The sequence below is a fragment of the Artemia sp. Qi Xiang Cuo genome, chromosome 8, assembly GCF_049724085.1.
Source record: "Artemia sp. Qi Xiang Cuo chromosome 8, ASM4972408v1, whole genome shotgun sequence".
Taxonomy (NCBI): Eukaryota; Metazoa; Arthropoda; class Branchiopoda; order Anostraca; family Artemiidae; genus Artemia; species Artemia sp. Qi Xiang Cuo.
The window spans coordinates 40,244,734-40,271,024 of NC_142801.1; the positions used below are offsets into that span (position 1 = coordinate 40,244,734).

General features: G+C 35.6%; 3 protein-coding genes across 3 annotated transcripts in view; 2 read left to right on the top strand and 1 right to left on the bottom strand.

The window, feature by feature from the left end:
- Positions 1–7,667, bottom strand: part of LOC148949398 (RNA-binding protein 45-like) — a 36,957-nt gene extending 29,290 nt beyond the window's left edge. The window contains exon 1 of the mRNA XM_089093562.1: positions 7,555–7,667. The gene's annotated coding sequence lies outside the window, so the exon portion shown is untranslated. The remainder of the gene's footprint in view (positions 1–7,554) is intronic.
- The window catches only part of LOC148949396 (RNA-binding protein 45-like), a 161,472-nt gene that overhangs the window by 99,072 nt on the left and 36,109 nt on the right, over positions 1–26,291 (top strand). The window lies entirely within an intron of this gene.
- LOC148949397 (RNA-binding protein 45-like) overlaps positions 1–26,291 on the top strand; it is a 223,149-nt gene that overhangs the window by 49,352 nt on the left and 147,506 nt on the right. The window lies entirely within an intron of this gene.

Here is a 26,291-nt window from a genome sequence, read left to right on the forward strand (position 1 = left end):
GGAAAGTACCTTTTCTGTCGATAGTGCAAACGTTATGGTCAACATTGCCGCTAATGAACTGCATGAAAGTTTTAAAAGTCATCCCTGGAAATTCTGTACCACGAGTTCCTGCAGCAGAACGCTTGAATCAAAGCACTTCCGATTAAGAAGTAGAAAAGCCTAGCCTATTCAGCTGGTCAACTAGAAAACGTGAACCAGATTGCTGGTGTAGCTGGACTCCAAGGTATACTTGTAAAGGAGCGAGCAACGATTGGGGACGGCAAGCCTGCATTACTACTTAATTAATTGGATCGACGTGTAAGTAGGAAATCTTCGGTAAACGGCAAAAAGGTCGCTCCACGAATACGACTTTAAGCTATCTACAAAGTAATGCTAAAGGGTTTTAAAAACTATGTTACAAACCTTTGTCTCCTCTCCAAATTCTGTACGACCGTATAAATATCTTTTCCCTTCAGAGGATATCTTGATTTCCCTCTCTTTGTCCCTAGTAACTGGGAAACGGGGGGAAAGGCTAATGACAGAGCAATCAAAGTAACGTAGCCATTCTTCTCGCACTGAGAAACCCCAGAAAACAAGTCTTGCAGACTGCAGTATAGGGTCTCTATTTACAACCTCTTTCCCCCCCCTGTAAGTGGGGAAACGGGGGAATGACTTATTACACAGCAATAAAAAAACGCATCTTCAATCTTTTTGGACCAAAGAACATCAGGAATACAATTCTTAGCATCAAAAACTACCGGTCGTAAATTTTCGAGTTTACCCTTGGATTTTGCCTTTTCCTCCCGTTTTTCACCCTGTTCCGCCAAGGAGATTCTTGGGGACTTTTGAAATGTTGTGCAGAATTTTTTTCTCTACAAAATGGTATAAAAATCATTTATATTGCAATTTTGTCCCAGATCGTCGATTTTTTCCGATGATTTACTGGACTATAAACCAAAAAAAAAAATAATAATAATACATTGTGCCTACATCATTCTTTACTTAGGCAGAACTATTGCGCTGCCTATGAAAGAGCCAGTTTCAAATTTTTAGCTTGTCATAGCTGTTTTCTAATAAAGAGCCAATTACAGGGTCATCGAAGGAAAAGGTGGAAGGAGGCTTTGATATTTGGCTGTATATGGATGTTTCCAAAGTTGATTAGTGCAAATTTGTGACTGTGGAATGATTTTCAAATCTTGCAATTCCCTGCGCAACTGAACAAACTTTATTGCCTGATTTCAAACCTTCTTGCATGAGTGCCAAAAAATCAATAATGTTTGTTCCATCAATTCCCTCCATTTTTGTACTTTTTGCCTAATTGCACTTAGAACTGTTTTTGGAAGTAGACTCCTCATTTGCTATAGACACTTAATTTGAACTTTGGTATATATTTATCTCAGCCCAGCATTAAAGGTTTCTTAAGGAATTCAAAAGAAAAATTAAGAGCAACTGAACAAAAACAGAGGAATTTGACGTTAAAGCAAGCATTTTGTAGAAAATTTTTAGCTTGTCATAGCTGTTTTCTTATAAAGAACCAATTACAGGGTCATTGAAGGAAAAGATGGAAGGAGACTGTGATGTGTGGTTGGATTTAGATGTTTCCAAGCTTTCTTAGGGCAAGTTTGTGACTGTGGAACGATATTTAAATCTTGCAATTCTCTATGCAACTGAAGGAACTTTATTGCCTGATTTGCAGCCTACTCGTATGAGTCAAAAATCAATACTTTTTGTTCCATGAATTTCAACCACTTTTTTGCTTTTTGCCTTATTTCTTCAGGAAATTAAAAGAATAATTAGAAGCGATTGAACACCAACAGAGGAATTTGACATTAAAGCAAGCATTTCGTTGAAATTTTTAGCTTGTCATGGCTGTTTTCTGATGAAGTACCAGTTACAAGGTCATTGGAGGAAAAAATGGAAGGAGACTCTGATATTTGGTTTTATTGAGATGTTTCCAAAGTTTTTAGGGCAAGTGACTGTGGAATAAAATTTAAATCTTGCAATTCCCTGTGCAACTGAAGGAGCTTTATTGCCTGATTTCCAGCCTTCTTGTATGAGTGCCAATAATCAATATTTTTTGTCCCATCGATTTCCACCTTTTTTGTTCTTTTTGCCTAATTGCACTTATAACTGTTTTTGGAAGTGGACTCCTTATTTGCTTTAGACCAGAGGTGGCCAATCCAAGTGATCTTGAGGGCCACTTTGGAAATGCATCATGACTCCACAGACCGCATATAAAATTATTTATACCCATATTAGATTTAGACCCATTATAGATATTTTTTGAAGTGACAAATTGAAAAATAATGAATTTTTTTTAATTATTTTTACATATAAACATAGATAATATAATAATAATAATGATACTAAATACACATTGTAAAAAATATATAACACTAAAAATAAAGAAATAGCGAAATAAAAAAAAAATGAAATCATAGAAAAATATTTATTTCATTAATGCAATATTTGTTTCCCCACTTTTTAACTTAGCTTTTGCAAGAAGATCTCAGTTTGGGTATTTGCACATCGTTATTGGTGCTGCAGGTGGATAGTTTTCTTCTAAATTGAAATTTCCTTCGATTTGCACCTTCAGTCAAAATACATTTTTCATCAATTAAATTGATTCCTCAGTTTTACTGTGTCAAAAAGATGTAAATCATATCGTTAGAAAGAGATAGGGACAACTTAATAGTCATAGCAATTTGATATGATCAACAACCTGACAGTTTTGCTTATACAATCAAGTTATAATTTTGTACTAGGTCAATCCAATTCCCCCATACATGGGATAATTTATGTAAATACACTAAACAGGTACTTTGGGAAAGCTCATGCCACAGGTGTTTTAATTTTCGTCTAAATTCGATACCCTCTGTAAAATGCTTTGTGCCTTGGTTTTGCTTGCTGGCATTGATAGTTACATTTTATCTTATATAAGATATGAACACTTTGAAATATTCTATTATTTCAATTTCAAGCTTTGGCATCAACTGGATATTATCAAGCTGTGATAAACTCACTGCCACACTATCTTGATCAGAATATTTGTTTGAATCTCCCACCCAATATCACGTTTCCAGGAATTGTTAGCTAACAATTCTGTTTATGCTGTCCAAACAAATATTCGTTAGCTAACACTGTTAGTTAGCAATTGGACAGCAGAAGTAGCAGTGCCCTTTTCATGATTTAAAATTGATTGGAGGGCAGCCAGCCTTCCCACACACCCTCTTTTCTCCAAATGCATCCAATTCAAGTTTTGAGATAGTCATTTTTGTTCAAAACAGTCCAAAGGTCAAATAACTATGCCTACACCCTCTTTTCCCAAATGCTTCTAATCATAATTTTGAGATAGCCATTTTATAAAAAATAGTCCAAATATCAAATAAGTATGGTTTCAGTTTTGATATAACCCCTCCCCCAGCTCTCAAGGCAAGAAGTATAAGTTATGCTAGTTGGTCATTGTCAAGCAATAAGGTTTTCGATTGAAGGGGTGGTTTGCCCCACCTCACCCTTTTTTTCCCCAAATGCAACCAATCAAGATTTTGAAATAGTCTTTTTGTTCAAAATAGTACTAAAGTCAAATAAACATAATTCAGGTTGACAAATCCCCCAAAGCCCTGGGAGCAAGGGTTGTAGCTTATTGTGAGTTGCCCATTGTCAACATATAAGATTTTTGTAGAAGGGGTTGTTGTATTAACTTTGGGGGGGGGGGGCTCATTTGATTGTAAATTGAAAGTTCTAGTTCCTTTTTAAGAGCAAAAAGTGATCAAAGGGCAACAAGCCCCCCCCTTGAACCCCCTTTGTCCCCAAATGCAGCCACTCAAAATTTTGAGACAGCCATTTTGTTCAAAATAGTCAAAAGGCCAAATAATCATGCTTCCAGGGTTGAAACCCCCCTCTCAGCAACCAGGGCAAGGTCTGTAAGTTTATGCAAGTTGCTTATTACTACTTAGAACCTTAGTTTACTTTGTATACTACAGGATTAGTTTACTATGGGACAATTTTGATCTATGGAGCAAGGGCTGTAAGTTACTTATTATTACTTTGATACTAGTGCTGATGCTTTGATGAAACTTAGATGTTGAAAAAAATATTTTGAAATGGGGAATATTGAAAAACCTGAAACCTTAGCAATCAAAAACAAACAGAAAATCATTAAAAACTTTCCAAAAGAAGTTTTTCAAAGAAAATTAAAGGCAACTTTAAACTTCAAATCAAGAGAAATAAGTTCCTAGAATAATTCCACACTCAAGACAACCAGAAATTATTATAAAAGAATAAATGAAACCCATAACAAACAGAAATTAAATAAACAATCATGGCAAACAAACATACTAATATAAATGATGAAACAAAAACTCATAAAATCAAAGTAAAATTTAAATTGAATATGCAAATCAAACTTAAAACAATCAAAAATCCCTACAAATATGAGGCAGACTAATGCCCCCTTCCCTAACTGTAAAAGTCTGATACCTCCTGCATCATTGGCACTTTACTGAAAACTATATGTGTCTTCAACAGTCTTGGAAAGGACTAAAAACTGAATATTTGATATATAATGATATTAATTGCTGAAAGCTCATCAGGTCAAGATTTTATTCAGTTGTAATTTTATTTGTATTTTCAATGTAGCAATAAATACAAAAGAAAATATTTGTAATATATATCATTTATAGTAAAGTGCCAATGATGCAGTAGGCTTTAGAATTTTACAGTTAGAGTAGGGGGCAGTAGTTAGTAAAAACTATATGCGTCTTGAATAGTCTTGGAAAGAACTAAAAAAACTAAAATGAATATTTGATATATAATGATATGAATTTCAGAAAGCTCATCAGTTCAAGATTTTTTTTAACTGTAATTTTATTTTTATTTTCAATGTTGTAATAAGTACAGAAGAAAATATTTGCAATACAAATCATTTTCAGTAAAGCACCAATGACACAGTTGGCTCTAGAGCTCTTACAGTTAGGGAAGGAGGCAGTAGCCAGACTCTTGTTTGTTTTAAGCTTGATTTGCATATTCAATTTACATTTTACTCATTTTAATAATTTCCGTCTGTTTTTGGTTTCATATATTCTTAAATAGTAATTTCTGGTGATTTTGAGTTTGAATTATTCTAAGAATTTATTGCTCTTGATCTTAAGTTTAATATGGCCTTTACTGTTCTTTGAAAACCTTCTTTTCTGGAATTTTTTAAAATTAATTCTTGATTATGAACTCGTCTCTGAATTCAGTTTTCCTGGTTATTTGGGATGAAACATATGGTAAACTAATTTGCAGATGTTTCTAGCTCCTTAACCGAGAAGATGACCATGCTCTAACAAAATATTTTTACTTGCATGCCTCACTCTGTAGCAGACATGAAACCAAATGTTTCATTTCCTCAAATGCATCATAAGCAAACTATAAGTAAACCACTAGTAAAAGATGCTAACCCCTCATCACTGAAGACACCTTAAATCACACTTGCAATCAATAACCATAAATCCCATAGACACTGGATAATTATGATGGTGTGCTTGATGAGCACATCTAAGACAGTGAGCCATGTCTTGCTGCACCAATCACTGTTAACAGCTGACTTCAACACTTGGGGATATTTCACACAACACTAGGGTTGCATATGCCAACCATATGGTTGAAGATAAAATTGGTCTAATCCTTGTTGAATTTAGCTTTGAATGCTATAGAATGTTCATATCAGCTTTGAATGCTCAGCTACAGTGGCTGCATGGACTGTCTTATCTGTCAACCCACTCCACAGTGGCAGTGCTCTAACACTAAAAAAGTTTTGCTAATCTCTTCTTTGAGAAATTTAATAAGTAAATTGTAAATTTTAAACAATTTTTTAACCTTAAATCCTACTTTGAAACTATGGACAAGGTAATAAGTTACCTTAAAGGTCCATTTAAAATTTCATAGTGGAATTTTTAACTAAAGAAAATTACTGTATTTGGAAAGAACATAAAAAGGAAGTTGTGAGTTGTTGCTCTTCTTGAAAGTAATAGAGGTATCAGAACTCTTTTTCAAACCCCTTTCCCCTCTATTCTTTTTCTGATCCTTATTCAGAAAACCAGCACCTGGTATCGTTCTTCTAGTTAGTTATTTTATTATTCATTTGATACTTCAAATACCAGTACAATCTTCAATAAACAAGAAGGCTCTTTTTGGTAAATTTCTAGGTGGTGCAAAAATTTAGCTAGGTTTTAAGTGAAAACATCATTTGATGCCTTTGTTATGCTCTTTCATAACTCAATAATTGCTTCTGGGGCTAATTGCATCTTGAGCCCTTAAATGGGCCCCAAATGTATTTTATACAAATTATGAGAGCATAAAAACATCAAATGATGTTTTCACTTCTATCCTAGCTAAATTATATGGCCCACTGCAAATTTACCATGAACTTTACCCCCCCCCCCTAATGTGCAAATATATACCCTGAATTGGAATATACCCTGAACTGTCAACAGCAAAGTTTCAAATTGCAAAATTCAGTGCTATTTTTACTGACAGCATTTGAAAATTGAAACAGTAGGAAAATGGTTTGAATTAAAAATCAAGTACTTTTTAGGTTATGCAAAAAAATGAAAAACCTGTGGGACCCCTTTAGGATGGGTCTACAGGCTAAAGTATGTCCCAGGAAGGTATTTTGAAGTATCTACCTCTACTCCTTTTTCCTCTAGAGGGCCCTGACCTTTGATGACCTTTAAAAAATCGTTGTGTTATAAAAGTTAAACCTTGCAAAATAGATCTTCTGCTTAAATGAAGTACAACAAAATTGTTTTCAGCTTCAAAATTTTGCTCAATACCAATTTATAAGAGGCCCATTTCTTAGCACTAAGATCTTACATCTTTCTGCAAAGATTATTGTTTTTTAACTCATCTTTGTTCAAAGATCTTACAGCTCACTGATGTTAGCTAAAAGTGTGAAGACCACTACTGTTCTGCCATATAGAACAATGATGAGAGAACTGATGATCTACTCATCATTGTTCTCAGACAACTGATCAGAGCAGAATGATGAAAAACATTTGCACAGAAAAACCAAAGATGTAAGATCTTTGTTCAAAGATTTCACTTTTAAGTGTTTTCTGACAAAAGATGTAAGATCTTAGCACATTGATGAGTGAAAAAACAGCCCTAAGGTTTTGAAGATATGCAAATACATTTCCTAAATTTTGAAAGAAAAAATTAAAATTTCCATTTTCCTAACCTAACCCCTTTCCAAGATAGCCAAAAGTAGCTAAAGTAGAATTTTGCCAGCTTCTACTTTTAGTTTATTAGCATGTTTAACTTAGGTGTGGTTAACCAAATCAAATTTGTTGTAACCATAACCAGTACATTTTTTTTTCCAATTTACTCATTTTATTCAACATGATGGGAATGTATAAAGGCATTGAAAACTTTTTGATTTAAAGTCATTGTGGCTGTTAATCTCACTGAAATTTTTTTTCCCCAAAACAAAAAGCTTCTGAGTTTGGAGATTTGCTTTGTTCACCAATTTTACATAATCCTAGGCTGACATGATACTTTAAAAGGCTAAAAAAATCAAGTAAACAAAAGACTAACCTAATAATAAAACCAAACTCTGTTTCAATCTAGACTATCTGCGTTCCATTACTTGTCCAGACAAGTAGAATTACTAATCCAAGCGTTTCATGAGGGTGGATGTGACGTCGGAGATTAGTCGGACAAGTAATGGAACGCTCATGGTTCGTTTACACATTGCGGAAATTCATGCGGATTTACCCTTCGTTCCCACATGCTGCGGATTGCGGAAAATCGTTGCGGATTTGCGGATTCCGCAAAGATTTTTTTTGCGATATTGCGGAGAAACGCAAATCCGCATGCGTTGAAATTTTTCAATACTTGCGGAAAAACGCATGCGGATTAGCAACTGAAGAATAATTGATATTTATAAAAATGGAACTGTTGAAAAATTGGTAATATCAATTCGATTTCAAGAATTGCTCTTCAATAAAAGTCACAAAGACCACCATAACAAGATTCAGCTGGTCAAGTCATGGGAGCAAGTTTCCAGGGAGACTGGACTATCAGGTAGGCTAAACAGTAAACACAGCTTGGACATTTTCATTGCTTTAACTATTTATTTGATATTTTTAATTTTGGTTTATTTGCTTCTTTTTTGCTAAAGGTGGAGATAAGGCTAGCTACCCCTTCAGTGGAGGGTGCAGAGTCCCTGTCAATAGAAGCAGGATATAGCCTACAATATATCCTGGTCCTACTGGACAGTATCTGTGCAGTAACTCCTGGCTAGAACTCAGAGACCATTTGAATTACCCTTATTCCACGCCTATCTACCGTGTTCTGCCCTAGGATGGATGGATGATAGACTATCTATCAACTAGTGAAATGACATCATTTTTATACTTTTTTGAAAAAGGCTTATGCCAGCTTTTGCGACACAGCCTAGATGTTTGCATTTGTTTTTCTTTAGTTATTTATTCAATATTTGCGCTTTTTGGTTTATTTGTTTCTTCTTTGTTAAAGGTGCAGATTAGGCTAGCTATCCCTGTTGTGTAGTGTGCAGAAACCCCTGCCATTAGAACCACAATATAGCCTACAATATATCCTGCTCCTACTGGACAGAATCTATGCATCTTACAGCCCAATTGATTGGATAATACACAGTAAATAAGTTTTCTTTTTGGTGGTAGCTAATCTACATCGTTACCCTTTTCATCATGCTAAACAAGCATACAATAGTGCATAATATATCCCTTAATGGTGTTTGGAACTTGCTTTCATTATTTGCCTGAATGAATTAATTTTTGAAAAGTTGCTAGCATTTTCCTAATGCAAGTATGCACTGATTCAATCCTGCTCCAGGAGTTACAAAACCTGAATTGAAGCATTATTAGATTTCACAGTTAAAATTCATATTCACTGGCAAAATATTCCATATTTTATTTTCCTGTGATGGTTGAAAGCCCAATTGATTGGATAATACACAGTAAATAAGTTTTCTTTTTGGTGGTAGCTAATCTACATCTTTACCCTTTTCATCATGCTAAACAAGTATATAATAGTAGATAATATATCCCTTAATGAAGTTTGGAACTTGCTTTCAATATTTGCCATAATGAATTAATTTTTAAAAGTTGCTAGCATTCTCCTAATGCAAGTATGCACTAATTCAATCCTTCTCTAGGAGTTACAATACCTGAACTAAAGCATTATTAGATTTCAAAGTTAAAATTCATATTCACCGGCAAAATATTACATATTTTTATTTTCCTTTGATGGTTGAATTCATTGAGTCTACTTTCTCTTTTTATTTATTTTTTTCTGTCTATTTTGTGTAGCTTAAGAGTTTTTCAATATATTAATTCATTCACTTCAGTGAAGTTAGTCATTCTTTCAGCTATGATTCATTTTGAGATTCCAACATGTCTCAACACCCAAACTTTGTACTTTTATAAAAGCTTACCTTTTAGTTATTAAATAGTTGACATTAGTCATTTACCCCCACTATAGAGTGGTTCATTCTAATAGAGAGCCGTACTAATTTTGTACTTTAGGCTTAATTCAACAACTTCAAATGCAACATGCTAAACATTAAATTTTTAATTTGTTTAAGTTCAACAATTGAAAACATTTAATCTACCCCTTTCAGTTAACTTCAAATTATGTTATGGTCTTAAGGTTATTTAATGATGATAATCCTGATTTTCTTTTCAATCCCCACTGAATGGGTATTGACAGTTTAATATATATATAGTGATATTTTCTCCTTAAAGTCTTAATAATTTTTAATTTGTTGAAGTTCAACAATTGAAAACATTTAATCTACCCCAACCTTTCTGTTAACTTCAAATTATGTTTTGGTCTTGAGGTTGTTTAATGATGATAATCATGATTGTTTTTTTTTTCATTGACCTGTACAAATTACCTCACTATAGTTAATTCAAGCAATCTTTTGTTACAGTGGTTCAAGTTCTTCAGCATATGCGGAACCAAAGAAACCGAGTTATAAGAAGAAAAAATGGAGGTTTTGGAACATCCATTAGAAAAACTGCTGTTGGAGCAAACAAAGAATGCCCAAAATCCAGATTATGCATGTGACATGTATGTCAGTAATGAACTGAAGCAACTCGACAGAAAAAAACGCCCTGGAAAAATTGAAAATTCAACAGATGTTATATGACTTGGCAACAACAGACGTGGTGCAGACCTGATTTTTTTTTTTTTTTTTAATATTTTTTAGTATAATTTAACAGAGACAAGTTTTTAATTTTCTTTTCTTGTTTGACGAAAGGTAGAGTCAGTAGAACATTCACTGGGAAAACTATTCTCAGAGAATACCAAAAACAGTATAAGTCTGTTTAATTTTTCACAAATTGATGAAAATATGGTTATAAGTACTGTTATTTCTCTTGTGCTTTTTTTTATCTGGAACTTCCAAAGAAATGGTCACTTTGCCAAGATAGCTGTCCATCTTGGGAACTGAAATATTCTTGAAATTTTATTCGAGTGTCATTAGCCAGGAGCGTGTGATTATTGGACCCTTGCTGGTTCAAATGGCTGTTCCATAAAGAAGGCTCTGAATACCCTCCACTGGCCCGGTATAATTTCTCTGTTAACTTGAATAGTGCCAGCAAGGCTTGAATTACAGTAATCGGAGCTCTCGGCTACTAGATAGTTATGAAGGCATACACATGCCATGGTTATGTTCTTAACCGTCTCTAATCTACTATCTATTGCCTGTAAAATATTTTCTAGCTAGCAGCTAACACTCCAAATGCATTCTCAACGCTCATTCTAGCCCTTGATAATCTGTGATAAAAAAATCCTCTTAGAGCGTGATAAATCGTGTTCATTTCCTGGGAAAGGTCTCATAAAATTATTTCTTAATGGAAAAGCCTGATCCCCAACAAATACAGGTGGTAAACTATGGGTTCCAATGACTTTTTGTGGGGGTAATTCTATTGTACTTTCTAGAATGTTTTTTTCCAAATGAACTGTTTGAGAACAACCCAGAATCCCTAGCACTTCCTTCTACACCGATATCCACAACTATGAACTTGTATGTTGCATCAGCAACAGCTAGAAGAACAATACTGAAGAAACTTTTATAGTTATAGAACACTGAGCCTGAGTTTGTTGGACATTTAATTCTTATATGTTTGCCATCAATGGAACCCATGCAGTTCGGAAAGTTCCACCTTTCTTCAAAAGCTCTTGAAATTTGTTCAAAGTCTTCAATAGTAGGGGCCTTCATCACAATGGATTGCAAGGTTTCTCATATAGCTTTAACAGTTTCAGCTATTATTTTAGATACAGTGGACCTACCAATAAAATACTGAAAAGATAGCGAACGTTTGCTATCTCCAGTGGCTAAATATCTAAGTGTGAGAGTTAATCTTTCCTCTCCACCAATACTTCTTCTCCATCTTGTGTCCTTTTTTGATATTTTATCTCTAACAAGCTGAAATATATACTGAAACTGATTTGGCATCATTCGCATATAATCAAAATACCACTGAGAATCCTGTTTTCTTAGATTCTCAATAAGAATAACATATGCCCCAGAATTCTCTCTTTTATGAAGGACAGGTCTCACCCACCATTGACGTTCTGGCTTTGACTCTCTTAGCAAAAAAAAAGGGCGGGGAGGTTGAATTAAATCTTTGAAAATAAATAGTACAAACGTTTATTGGTCATTTAATTCGGGCTTAGGTGCTGCCCATTCCATCTTTTTAAACAAAAATAATCGCCTGATATAAATTTTTTTTTACTTTGTTTTTTTCTCGTCTAAAATTGTAGTTACTGTATCTTCTGTGAAGGGGACTATTCTGTCCCAGCTTTTTGATGAATATTTGTTTGTTTTATCAAACAATTCATGGTAACGAATTGTAAGGAAGGATCGAAGTATTTCAGGAGTCGTTTTTAAGTGATTTGAAAAAAAATTAAAAAATTATCAAAAAAAAAGAAGCATATAAGATGGCTGGAACCCCCTCCTAAATAGAAGGGGGTTGCCCTCCCCAATAATCCTTTTCGTTTTAAGATTTGATGTTGCTCTCTACTTTTAGTTGAAAAAAAACTCATTTTTAAATTTAATTCTAAATAGAATTATGGTGAAAAATAATGGCTGTTTTTGGTTTGTTTAATGATTTTGTATATATACTTTTACCATTTAGATGTAATATTAAGAAATCCTAAAAAATAAAGAGAATTGCTAGTTGTGGATGCACTATAATCCATACACAGAAAATTTAGTCTTTCTATGTTTTTCATTTTAATGTGCGACCCGCCTCATTTGCGAAGTAATTTCTGTTCGTTTTAAGATTTAATATTGCTCCTTACTTTCAGTTGAAAAAACTCGTTTTTTAAATACAATTCTATATGCAATAATGGTTAAAAACCATTTGGTAATTTTGCATAATAAACCATAACTGCAATATTTGTTGCTATACATTACAAAATAATTATTATAAATTAAAGAGAATTACTACTGGGGATGCACTGTCATCCATATAAGAAAAACTTAGTCTTTCCATGTTTTGGTTTCGTCTGAGCACTACGGTCTATGTCATCCACAAAACAATTTCTAAAAAGGGAGAGGAAGGACCCAGGGACCTCGATTTCAAAAGGCCTTTATGCAAGATAAACTGTTTTCTTATGGGCATAGACAGTCTTGGGAGAAAGTTAATCAGAATAGTGAAATATGTTACCCTTCTTCTCCTTCTGCGAAGCAAAACAAGGGCAGTAGCAGCTGCAGTTGGAGATAGAATCATTCTAAGAAGAATCTAAAAATAACTTGTTTAGCTTGGACTTATTCCGCATGCAATTTTTCCGCATTCAAAATGCGTTTTTCCGAAAATATTCTGCGATTTTTCCGCAAAGAGAATGCGGATATCGCATTTCGTTTTTCCGCAATCCGGAGCATGTGGGAACGAAGGGTTAGCAATCGGTGCGGAAATTCCGTCCGTTTTTGTGCTAGAAAAAATCTCTAGCTTTCCGCAACGTTTTGGTCAAATCAGGACGGAATCTTGGCAAGATTTTTAAATGAATAAAATCATGAGTATGGATTATCAAAAACTACACGATCTTATAACTTTGGTTCAAGGCTACACCCAGCTTCTATGATCCTGCGCACCCAGGCTATAAGAAAACTAAGAAAAACGGTGTCATTTGGCTCTCTGTTGTTCAACAGCTTTCAGAAGAGGGTAAGAACTTAGGTCATGCTGTTGCAATAATTTGAAATCATTGCCTTAAAACGCAGCGTTATTTTAGCCATAGTTCGAAGAGATACGAACGGATTTCCGCAATGTGTAAACGAACCATCAGGATTACTTGTCCGAGGACAAGTAATTGCTTGTCCTACAAAAAGCAGGATTACTTGAGGATAAGTGATGTCAGTCTTGAATATTTTTTAAAATGGAAGAACAAGTGAAATAATTTAGCCTACAGAGAAGACAAGGAAACTGTAAATAGTGAAAATAATCTTAGTTTTTCAGAGACATGTTAGTAAACTTATGCATATTCTTTAGAATTTAAAGGGTTTTTGGTGGGCTAGGTTGATCTTGCAAAGTCTACTAGGCTAAGCTTAATAAGGAATCAGTAGAAAAGTTTTTTTGTAGTTAGGTTCTTAGGCATCTTGAATTAAAATCAAGTAGTTGGAGGGATCAAGACATGGCTAATTGTAGAAAAAGCCATGACAGATAGTCTAGATGAGTGATAGGCAAATCTGGGGTAACCACCCTATAATTTTTAGTTGAAAAAAACAGAATGATTAGGCCTATGCTTATATTATATAGTCTAGATTTGTTGAAATTACTGGTTAAATTGAACATTTAAGGTAAAGTAGGAAGTAATGGTTATAAAATATGACCATCCTTAAGCCCCAGACTTCTCACTATCCAGATAGTTTTTCTAGATATATTTTTTTCTGGCCATCGGAAAAATTGGCTGAAGATTCAAAAATGGATCATGAGGCTGCAACTGTTTTGCTATTGTGCTTACTTAGAAGGAGAAAGAAGAGAAAAGGCTTACAAGCCTCAGAGACTACGAGCAAAAGAAAATTTGGGTCAGAAACTTTTTGAAAATGAGAAGTGGAAATTCAAACTTACTAATCAATAGCCTGCGTTTGACGGATGCAGATTCGTTTCATGACTATTTCAAAATGTCACCTAAGCAATTTGATTACCTGCTTGGTCTGGTTACACCATATATTACAAGACAAAATACAAACTTCAGAACAGCTATTTCACCTAAAGAAAGGCTTGAAATGACATTAAGATATCTTGCAGATGGTGGTACACAGAGAAAACAAAGCTTCACACATTACCTGAGAAGGTCAATTACAAACCATATTATATGGAACGCTATGGATGCAATCTGCCAAGTGCTGTCCCCATTATTTCTACGATTTCCCAGTGAGCAATTTGACTGGAAGGAAATTTCCCATGAGTTTGCAGTGAAATGGAACTTTCCCCACTGTGTTGGAGCTATTGATGGGAAGCACATTAGAATGTGCTTCCCATCAATAGCTCGGGGTCACAATATTTCAACTACAAGAGGTTCCACAGCATAGTCTTGATGGCTATGTGCAAAGCTAACTATCGGTTTGTCTATGTTGACAAAGACAGTTATGGTAGGCAAAGTGATGGTTCTGTGTTTGGCAATTCAACTCTTGGTAAGAAAGTGATTGACTGCACTTTAGATCTTCCAGGCAGTGATACGATCGATACAGGAAATGCCACCTACTTACCATATATGATTGTTGGAGATGCATGTTTTCCCTTGAAAACAAACTTATTAAGACCCTATCCTGGTGATCACCTTCCAGTACCAGAGGAAATTTTTAATTACAGGCTTTCTCGTGCTCGAAGGATAATAGAAAATGTATTTGGAATTCTTGGTGCCAAGTGGAGGATATTCAGAGAAGCAATTAATGCAAAGCCTCAGAATGTTGACAAGGTCATACACAATTGTGTTTGCCTACATAATAACTTGCATACCGAAGATTTTACAACTCCACAGAGACACTTGAGGTATGTTAGTGCTAACTTTGTTAACACAGAAACTGATGGTGTTATAACATTGGGGCAGTAGAGACAGGAACAAGCAAATGCGTTATTACCAATTGTCTCAACAGCAGCACGAACCCCAGCTGAAGCTGCCAAACATGCCCGTGACAAATTTCGAGATTACTTCATGACGCCAGAAGGAAGTATTCCTTGGCAGCTGAGTAGAGTGAGTCAAGGCCGCAGTCCTGAATAGGTCGCTGTTAACAGCAGACTGTATGCAAACTTATCACACTCAAAGTTGTGTGTTTAACTATAAGAAATGAATATATAAATCTGGGCGTCTATTTCTGGCTGTAGTTTAGTTACTTTTTTATAGTAAAGAGTTGTGATTAATGTGTAAGCATTGTTCTAGAAACTAAGGGCCAGCATTGTTCAAATCGGTGTAATAAGGCAAATGGCAAATAAGCGATTTGTTTCTAGAGCTTGAAGTTGCAATTTACAGTGGCTAGAAAACAAAATCTTTGCAAAACGAAATGACACTAGATTCGTACATTACTTCCTTGCAAAGGCTTGTTCAGGTAGCTATGTTTTATTGTCTACAAAATCTACAAATAATGCAAAGGGAACAGACTGCAAAAATATCCTTCTGCAGAATACTATACCGATGTGAACAACACTTTAAACTACATCAAAAGATTTTAAGTGCATCCAGATTGCGAAAATTGAACATATACAATATCCCAAGGAACGGAATGGGGTATTTAGTAGACATTGTCAGCGAAAGTTCATATTGCTGTTAAACTAAACCAAAAGACACTATGCACGTGCGGATTGTCAAAAAGTTGTATCTCCGGAACGGATGAGAATATTAAGGTGACACTCAATGGGCTACTACTACTATTATTGATACTAGTATTGCTACTACTCATAGTGAAAACCAAAAGGGTTTAAGTGCCTCCAGGTTCTCAAAATGGTATGGATACAATTAAACCCCGACGCCACGCCGGCGCATCCACGGAACACCACCAACGAGGGGCCCAGTTTACCGCCGCCACTGGTAGAGCCTGCGGCGTTTGGCTGACTTTGTATTCATTTTGCGGCAATTCGTTATTGCGTTACCCGCAAAGTTGGAGCTTTTCTTTTCTCGTGTGGTTGAAGTATTTCGATTTCCCTGATTAGAAATCCAGTAGGGATTGCACTATCTCCGAATTTTCGAAGATTTCCCCGAAAATCTATGTGTCACTCGGAAGAAAAACTTGATTCCCCGAATCCCCGAAAATCACCCAATCACGGTGTCACCTCTAGTGATTTATCACTAGTGACTATCCCTGCCAAATATCACTTTGTATACCATAATTCATCACTATTCGCTTGTTTGTTACTTTTCATCTCTTGTGTTACTTTGCATAAAAACAAGACATATACAATTGCAAATTTGCAATATACACGGTTCTTCAAATGTTGACAAAAGTATCGTCTTTTTGAAATGAGCTTCTAAGTTCAAACTTCTATTCAAAGTTTTTACCAAAATTTTACAAATTTTGTGATACGGTATTTGAAGTTTTGTATGCAATAATGGTCAATGAAAAAAAAAACTACTCATTTTGATAATTATTTATGTTAAGAATACATAGCTAATAGATACTTCAACTATTATGCAAGGGTTCTGAAACGCCACAGTCATTTCGTTTCTATCAGATTTCTACTTCTCTTGATGAGTAACGAAGAAGACCAGTGTCCAGCCAGCGACTTGCGAAGTTTTTAACTTATGAATAGGCCCAAACCTGTTGTAAATTCAAGCTGGGATTTGAGAAAGACTGATGAAAACATTAACGTTTGCGGTCAACATTGATCACGCCAGCAGCAGCGAGGAAAAATCAGCGCCGGCCTTCTCTTATCGGTGCGGCGCCGGGGTCTAGATGCAATGTTGCAGAAATAGAGTAACTCATTAAGTTTTATTTTTAGAGGAGAGTTCAGTGGGTGTAAAATTACATCAAAGAGTACAATATGTATCCACATTATTCACAGCTACTACTAACAACTCACGACAGAACCAAGCCGCCTGAGGCAATACAGCTACGCACGCTCCGCCTCCATACCAATTTATTCACAGCCTCCCTCTTTACACCCTCCCAGGAAGTTTCTATTTCTCTTAAATATTTCTTTATTACATCCTCCCACCCAACCGTGGATGACCTGCTTTCCATTTAACCCTAGACGTCTTGCCAAAAAGAGCAATCCTTGGCAATCTGTCATCTTTCATCCGTAGAACGTACCCTAGCCATCTCAGTCTACCTCTCATCACAGTCATAGGAAGCAGGATTGAGTCACACTTTTTGTACAAAGTACTGTTTGATATGGGGTCAGTCAGTCGGGTCCCAAAACAATCCATAGGCAATTTCCCTGGAAAACATTTTGCAAATCTTCTTCCGTTTTTTGGAGCACCCATGCTTCGGAACCATATTTGACCACTGTCATCACTGTGGCTGCCTATGTTTTAATCTTGACTCCTAGACTTATCTATCTATTCTCCCAAACTTTTTAAACTTCAAATAACACCGCGAGCCTTGGCTATTCTACTTTTAACATCTTCTAAATTCTCCACGGCACCCACAGTCTTTACTAACAATTACTACCAAGGTAAGTGGGGCTGTCCCCTTGATCAATCTTTTCGTTACGCAACGTCACCTTTTTATCTTCACTTATTCCTAGCCTTGGCGACTTAGTCTTCTTAATATTGATTTTCCAACCTATTATAGCATCCTGAACTCACAAAGCCTCTTAAAGTTCATTCATTTTGCTCATACTTTCAGCTAGGATGCTTAAATCATCAGCATAATCTCAACAAAGTCAAGGAAAGTTTTTCATTCCCATTTAATTCCTTTTTCTTCGATTGCCTTTCTTGTGCCTCTAAGACAAAGCCCATCAAAGTGATCCATAAAAATGGAGATAAAACACCATCCTGCTTAACTCCTGATTTAAAAAAAAAAACAGGTGCTAACCTCATTTCCTACCTTAACTGCAGCAGTATTATTCTTGTATATATCACTAGTCACTTTAATGTATTTGTCTGGTATACCATACAAGGATAAGACCTTTGCTAAATTTCTTCTACCAGCTGAATCGGACACTTTCTCACAAACTATAAGACTGAGAACAAAACTGTTTGATGACTAAGGCACTTCTCAATTATTAACCTAAGAGTGAAAACATTGTCGACACATCCTCTAACCTACCTAAAACCACACTGTTCTTTTCAAAACATTTTATATAGTATCTCTAATTCTAAAGAGTATCATCATACTAAGTAATTTGCTACCTAAAGAAAACCAGGCTAATGCCTCTATAATTACCAAACTCGCTCTTGTCACCTTTCTTATACAGCGGTTTAATTAGAGTTTTCCTAAAATCGCTAGCTACTTCCCTTTTTTCAAACATCATATTCCTAATCTTCAGTAACTTATTTCTAATTTCATAACCACCATATTTAAGAAACTCATTTACCACACTATCAGCACCTGGGGCCTAATTATTTTTTAACCCTTTTTTGTACTGTCACTAATTCTTCCTCACAAAATAAGTCTTCCTTCACATCCAAAGTGCCATAATCACCAACCTTTTTGTTTTCTTCTTTATCTTTTCTTGTAACTCTATCCCGATTTAGTACATTCTCAAAATATTCTGACTATCTCTCTTTAACCCTTTTTCTTGTCACTAAATGTCGCCCCCGGAGCCGGATAAAGGGCAATTGGGCCCAATCAGGCACCACGTTTGAAAGAGCCCAACACTACCATCCAAATGAACACAATTTTTTTTCAAAATTATGAAATATTCTTGACAATTCCTGCAAGCGTCGCTCCTGGAAAGAGATAATTTTCCAGGCTAAAACTAATAAAAAATATCTGATCCCAATAACGAATCAAAAATAGATTAAATAGCATGGGCCTAGTGAAGGGTGGTAGAAATTCGAATTTACGTTTGATATTAACGAGAACTTTTCGCGTGTTGAAATTTTTCTGTTGGATGTTCACTGGTAGATGGTTGACAAAGCTGAAAATAAACAAAAACTTTTCAAATATTCTTTCCATTATCGATATTCACGTTTCGACATTCAATATTGATTTTTAGTACGATATATAGATAAGACACTGGCCCACAATCGGCAGGTTTTAGCTTTTTTAATTCTTCCGTAATTGATTCGAGTTGCTCCTTTTCGGAGCAACCATCCTTGAAAAAGACAATTAGATATACTCCACCATTTTTACCCCCTGGATACCGCTCTACCCAAGTGGTTAAAAGCGCCGAACCTGGGCTACCCACGGTATTAGTTCGGCCGTCTCTGGCTTACTTTCGGCCACCTGACAAAAGAAACAGAAAAGTGGCCTGGAAAACATTAAAACTGGTTTTTCGGCTATAAAATTATGAAAGAGTATGATCAGTATAAAAAAAAACCTACAAAATCAATTTCAGTAAGGTTTAAAAAAAAAACAAAAGAGCATTGATTCCGAATTATAAATAGACTGATCAGCACCACATTAGATCGTTCCGCTAATCTTTATGTTCCACCTGACAGTGGTTGTAGTTTCATTTTAACTTATGTCTTTAAGACACTATCCGTCTCGTCAGCCAGCACAAAGTCTCTGAACCCTTCCTTATTACGTATATGAGGGAGTTCGCCCCCTCGTAATACCTCGCTCTTTACGCTATACTTCGAATTTTGATAAAAAATTTTAAGAATGACCCCTGAATGACAAAGGTCATTTAATTTCTGTTCGCTTTAATTTTCAATGTCGCTCCTTACTTTCAGTTGAAAAACTTTTTTTAAATTTAATTTCTAATCGTTTTTTAAATAATGGTAGGAAATCCGGCGCCTCCTTCATGGAAAAATTCCTCCCCAGAAATATCCTCTCACGTAACCCCCGAATCCGAGCCCCCCCCCCCCTACCAGAAAAAAAAACAGAAAAATGTGGAGGATTAAGTCATCCTCAAAGACATAGCTATTAGATTTTTCGACTATGTTGAACAAAATGGCTATCTTAAAATTTTGATTCGGTAACTTGGGGAAAAACTAGCGTGGGAGGGGGCCTAGTTTCCCTCCAATTTTTTTGTCACTTAAAAGGGGCACTAGAACTTTTAATTTCCGTCCGAATGAGCTCTCTCGCGATATTCTAGGACAACTGGGTCGATATGATCACCCCTGGAAAAAAAGACCAACTAACGAACATCAGTGACTTTTCTCTGGCAAAAAATGCAAAATCACACATTATTGCAGATAGGAGCTTGAAACCTCCACAGTAGAGTTCCCTGATACGCAGAATCTGATGGTGTTATTTTCATTAAGATTCTAATACTTTTAGGGGGCGTTTTCCCCTTTTTTCGAAAATAAGGCAAATTTTCTCAGGCTCGAAATTTTTGATAGGAAAGACTAAACTTGATGAAACTTATGTGTTTATAGCATAAGAATCTGATTCTTTTGATGTATGTATTGTCATCAGAATTCTGTTTTTTAGAGTTTTGGTTACTACTGAACCGGGTCGCTCCTTCCTAGTTAGTAATACTTCGTTTTCCTTCAGAGTGGACATTAAGTTCTTCAGTTGCTACTATTTTGATAATGATAATATATTGAACACGATTCTCTTTTTTGCTCTTCAGCTCAACCAAAATGTAGTAACCAGCCTTGACTTTCTCAGCGTCAAATCAGAAGCTACTGGTAATGGGCTCGTGTTCAACGTCCTTACTAGAGTTTGAAGAGTTGTTGTATACAGGTTCATCACGTCAGAATCGTCATTCTAACTGCAATTTTTGTTACGAAAAACATGTCTTTTGCTTTTTAGCCTTTTCACTTCTCTGAATTTCTTCCTTTCAAGGACTAGGGCTTTCTTGGCAGATATAGCTTTATCCCAGCAGTAATGCGTTCTTTTATAGGGTGTCAGTGAGCAATTCTGACTGTTTCGGATTTTGTTCCCGTTGATTTTTGGCATTGAGCCTTTGGAAAGAGGTTTGCACGGACGAACTCTTTTAACGACTCATCTTCCCACCATTCCTTCTCATTTAAGAAACAGAACAGAGACAGAACCTGTAATGTGTCCGTCTCGGGGTCTATGTAAAAGAAGGAGACTAAATGTCGCACAGGGCTTGCGCTGAGCACAGAAACCTCCCTGGTAAGTGCTTCACTAGATGTGGTAGGCATTCTGTCTAAGACATATGACGAGAGGAACTCATAATCCTTGAAGACATCTCTATCAGTGGGGTAGACCTCACTTGCTCTGAATCCTATGATTATATTCTCAGGAGTGAAAGCCTTTCGATATGCTTATCTCAGCAGCTCAGCAATGTTATACGCTAGTACAGTTTTACATTCATGGGCAGTAATAAAACTTGCGGCTTCCTAATTGTAGAAGGCCTTAAAGGGTCCCATGACTATCCTTTCTAGAGGTTGTAGTTTGTAATTAGTATGGGGAGGAACAGTTAAAAGTACAACACTATTATTTTTAGGTAGTTCAAGCAATTCAATAGTGTATCGGCTGATCTGGTGGTCTATTTTCAGAAGTACAAGTGACTGTTTGGAGGGTTTTAGTTTATTGATAAAATGCTGCAAGTAAAGCAAAAAATGGGAGGCAGTCATCCAGCCATAAGTATTTTCTGATCCGATCATGATGGTTCCTGGTAAAGCTCCCTTGAGTAACATTTCCGGACACTGTTTTCCGAGGAAAATGCCCGGTGCCTAATGACTCAAGCAATGAATAACAATGGGTAAGTAATATTATTTAGGGCTATACCTGGCATCATTAGGGGGGTTGGGGCAATTGTTCTCAAGCATTTAAAAAAGCATAAAGAAAAAAAAAACACATAAAAAATTGGTTTATATTCAATTTTGTTATGTTATTACGAGTCAGACAAACATTTCGGGGGGGGGGGGGGGTCAAACTGCTTGATGTGTAGACTTAGGTATTTTTAGGTGAGTGCACACCTAAGGTTAAGTGCATTGTAAATAAATATATTAACATGTAATTGGCAACCCGATGCTAGCGTATTTTTTATGCTATTATGGAGAATTAGGGAGTCATTCATTATTCCTTGGAGGTTCTTTGTTTTTTTTTAAACTTTCTTAAATGTTGTTTTTTTCTGACCTTTCTTATTGTGTTTGTTGGTGCGAACTCGGCCTATCTGGGCTTGTAATAGTATATGTAAATGTAAAAGTATAGCGGGTCTGCATGCGAAATGTGTTAGGTACAATTATTCTACATATTATGAAGTAAGAATTATTTTCTAACTTCGCACTAACCAAATTCTTTATCCCCACCCCCTAATGTGCCAATATATAGCACAAATTGTATGTTTCCCATCTATTCTGTCATTTTTTTTCTTGTCTCACGCTAAGCTGAAAAAAATCGGTTCTACAATGCGTCAATATATAAATACCTTGAGTGGTATTTATATATTATATATTTATATATAGTGACACTGAAGACACTAGAACCTCAACTATTGCTTTTTTTTACTTTTTAATCGTACTATTTTTTTTTTACCATCAGGGGCGTACAGAAATCTACAGAAATTGTAAGTTAATTCAGATTTCAAATTTACTGTTCCAAAAAATATACATTATGAATGAGCCATAACAAACATGCCATTCGCCAAAGAGACCAAACTCTTTCCAAAATTCCCAAAAAAAAAATTTTGCATTAGCTTTTACCATTAAGAATAGCCCCACTGTGGGTGGGGTAGCATAATAGCAATGCTAATTGGCAGTTTTTTTTTCAGTAAAGTGCAAATTATGTTCTGGCCTTGAGAATGCAATGGGCCTGTGAGACCTAATCATGTTATTTTCTGGTCGTTTTGAGTTTGAATCTGTTATTTATTATAATTTCTGTTCGTTTTGTGTTTTGTTTATTTATTGATGCTGATTTGTGGTAGTGTTACGCTTGGTAGATGGTTTGATTTTATTTTTGCGCTTTTTTGGTTTAATGAAGTTCTTTACTTTTCCTTGAAAAATTTATTTTGTGTAATTTTTTTTAATTAATTTCTTTTCGTTTTATATTGACATAGTCTTTTTCAGGGGAAAAATTGGAAGGCTGATTTTGATTTAGGATTAGAAGGTTCGTTTCGATTTAGTTCAACATCTGCCTAATTATTCCTTGAAAGCATCATCCATATTCCTTGAAATCACCAAGGCCTGTGTTCCCAATGCATTAACACCAGCAAGAATCGTGGTCAACTGACCTGACTTTCCCTAATTATTTCGGGCCCCGCTGTGCAATGGTCTTACCAGACTTGTGGATGTTTTTCAGACCCAATTCGTCAAGATTCCAAATGTCTTGGGGTCTGAACATGTTTTTATCTAGGCCTCGCTCCAGGTTGTCAAAGAAAGCTCCTATACTGTGACGATTAAAAGCAGTTGCCTGTCATAAGCTTGTACCTTCTGGCGTTGTTACTGATAGTTTTAAGGCGATCCATAAAACCATGTTACCAATCTTTACCTGCAAATCCTGAACTGTTTCGACTACCTTTACATTTCCAGTTATCTGGTACTTTTATACTCTTAGTAATGGCATAAGTGTATACAAGTTTACGTGCTCCTAGGAGTACAGTCGAAATATATATCAACTATCGTTTTCAAGTAAGTTTTTAGTCATTTTTCTTGTTCTTCTTTTTCATGTTGTCTTGGAGCGTTCCTCTGGGGACATCCATGACACTTCCACAGAATCCGACTGACTTTTTGTCGACTAAGACAGTTAAACTGCGGTTTTCTTTTCTTCTGGATCCGAGCCACCTTTCTTTCTTTTTTCCTCTGTCTTACTTCTAAGCAAGAATGAAATTTAACAAGAAAAAAAAGAATTTAAGTTCACCTACTGGTCTGACAGGGTTAAACAACGCAATAATTAATCAAATTTTTAATTTGTCTTCAGCCTCAAAATATGCTGCGTACACAGCTTTTACAAGCATAGCCCGCTTTCGGACAACTTGGTACGGCGTGCCGAGCCTACCCTGGGTTTTTAGGCCGAACCTGGGAATTCGCCATCCCGCGGGTGAAAAAACTTCTAATGGCAAACCGGTGAAGATGGCACATGTCGGAAGCTGCCAAAAGACAAGCAAATAATAAGAAAATACACCGTGAGTTTATGGCTTTTGTAACATTCGTAATTAGGCGTAGGCCTACAGGTAAATGTTGAACAAAATTACATATTTAATCGCCATAAAACGTGATCCAGTCTGATAATTTGGGTAAAAGTATATACAAAGGCCAGATATTTTAAAAACATACACTGCCATTTGTCAGAGCTTTTATAATCCACCGGAAATCCCCATAAGTTTTAATATTGAGATTATTGGCTTTGGCTAAACGTGGGCCGTGCCGATCATGGACCAGTCTTCCCTATACTAATTTTGATATTGAATATTACCCTACTTTAAACTTTTGAAATGAATCCTTAGAACAAGAAACTGTTAACTAGCCGTAATGTGATTTGTGTCAAATTGCTTTTGTGGTGTTTATTTTTTCTGGAAATTGGAAGTAGGATAGTGGGTTTGTTATATTATAGTATTGCTGGAAAATTAGAACACCGAAAATGCTAAAGGCTGAGTTTTAGCAAAATATATAATGACGAGTTTTTAAATACCTATATTCAAAGGACCTCGGAAGCGTTTATAAGCCCCGCACCTCCATCACAGAATCCCCCCCCCCCCCCTAGACAAGATGCTGCTTACGCCAATGTTAAATACTTAAGCGATTATACCGATTGAAAGTTAAGACGCAAGGAAATTAGATTTTCAGAAAATTTTAGAAACATTTACAGAACAAAGATCTTAAGCCGAACTGGCCAGCCATGACAAAGAAACAAAGAGAGAACTCAATGAAGAAAAGAGACAAAACGAGACTTCGGCCAGTATCGAAGACAAAAAAAAACGACGCGAACGCTACCGGCCGAAGTCTCGTTTTGTCTCTTTTCTTCATTGAGTTTTCTCTCTTTGTTTCTTCAACAAAAACTTAGAAACATGTATTTATATTCGGTGACGGAAATTTATATTCAATAAATGTTTTTGTACTTTTTAAACGGAAAATGATTGTATATTTATTTATTTATTTAGGCATGTGTGCATAAGTTTTTTCTCGAAAGCAACTCAATATTTTTTTGGAAAATTGGTATTCTGGGATTTTCTGACCTGAAAAACGACGGTCACAAGTTTGAGAAAACGAGAACCTTAATTTCGAAAAAAAAATCATACAAGTAAAGTCATATTTATGAGTATAGGTTCAAAAAAGTACATTTTAGAAAGTACTTTTCATATTTATGAGCATGGGTTCTAAAATGTACCTTTGGCCATATGAAGGCGGTTCATAATCACATTCAGGGGCCTATAATTGATGCGACGCTGAACTGTTCTGTGATAAGCTGATTTGAAGCTGAAAACATTATCACTATTGATGGTTGGATCATCACTTTCGTTGAATGAAGCTAAAGCAAAACATGAGTTCAAGTTTTTATTTGTTTGTGGAGCTCTTTAGAGAGCAAATGACGTCCTATAACAGTCCAAACCAATACATTTGGAAATTGTGGAAGTGGCAATGCAATTCGACCAAGCAAGCAGTAACCTCTAAATAAATCCCCTTTGTTGGTTACGTTTCTGCATAAAAATGAAGGACACCACAATGAATACATATGACGTTGAAGGGTCCCAATGACTTATCAGTTAAAGAAGAGCACAGTTACTTTCAAAGTTGAACTAATGTTGATAGGGAAAATTCGTAATTTTTTTTTTTTAAAGACCGGCTTGATTTTCTAGCAGCAAAGATTTCCTACTATTTTATTGGGGTCATTATTTTAACCAGTTTACTTTATGTTGTAAATACTGAAAACAGCCTTCAAACCATTAAACCAAAATAATAGAAGAAGAGGACAACCACCCCCCCCCCTCCAAAAAAAAAAGAATAGCAAAACAACAACAACAGATACTCGATTACACAATCAATAGGAAGCTATCACAACAGAAAGAAAGCAGAAAACAGTAAAAATAAGAACACTTAAAATGCTTTATATAAAGAGAATTGAGAATAAAAAACATTCTTTGAGCCTTCAATCTTTGAATTTTGATTTTAACGCTATCTTTTGTTATTCTATTCTCTTTTTCATCTTTTAGTTCTGTTTTCAATTTTGGGATGTAAGGGATAAATTTAATTAGTATCGGATGTTACTTGTTGATTGATTTTCAGTTCTCTATGTTTCTCCTTATGATTGGTCTTCCAAGATCCACAGAAAACAGCTACAAAGCATTTGCACGAAAATCTAAAAATCAAAACAAAAGTCTAGTTTG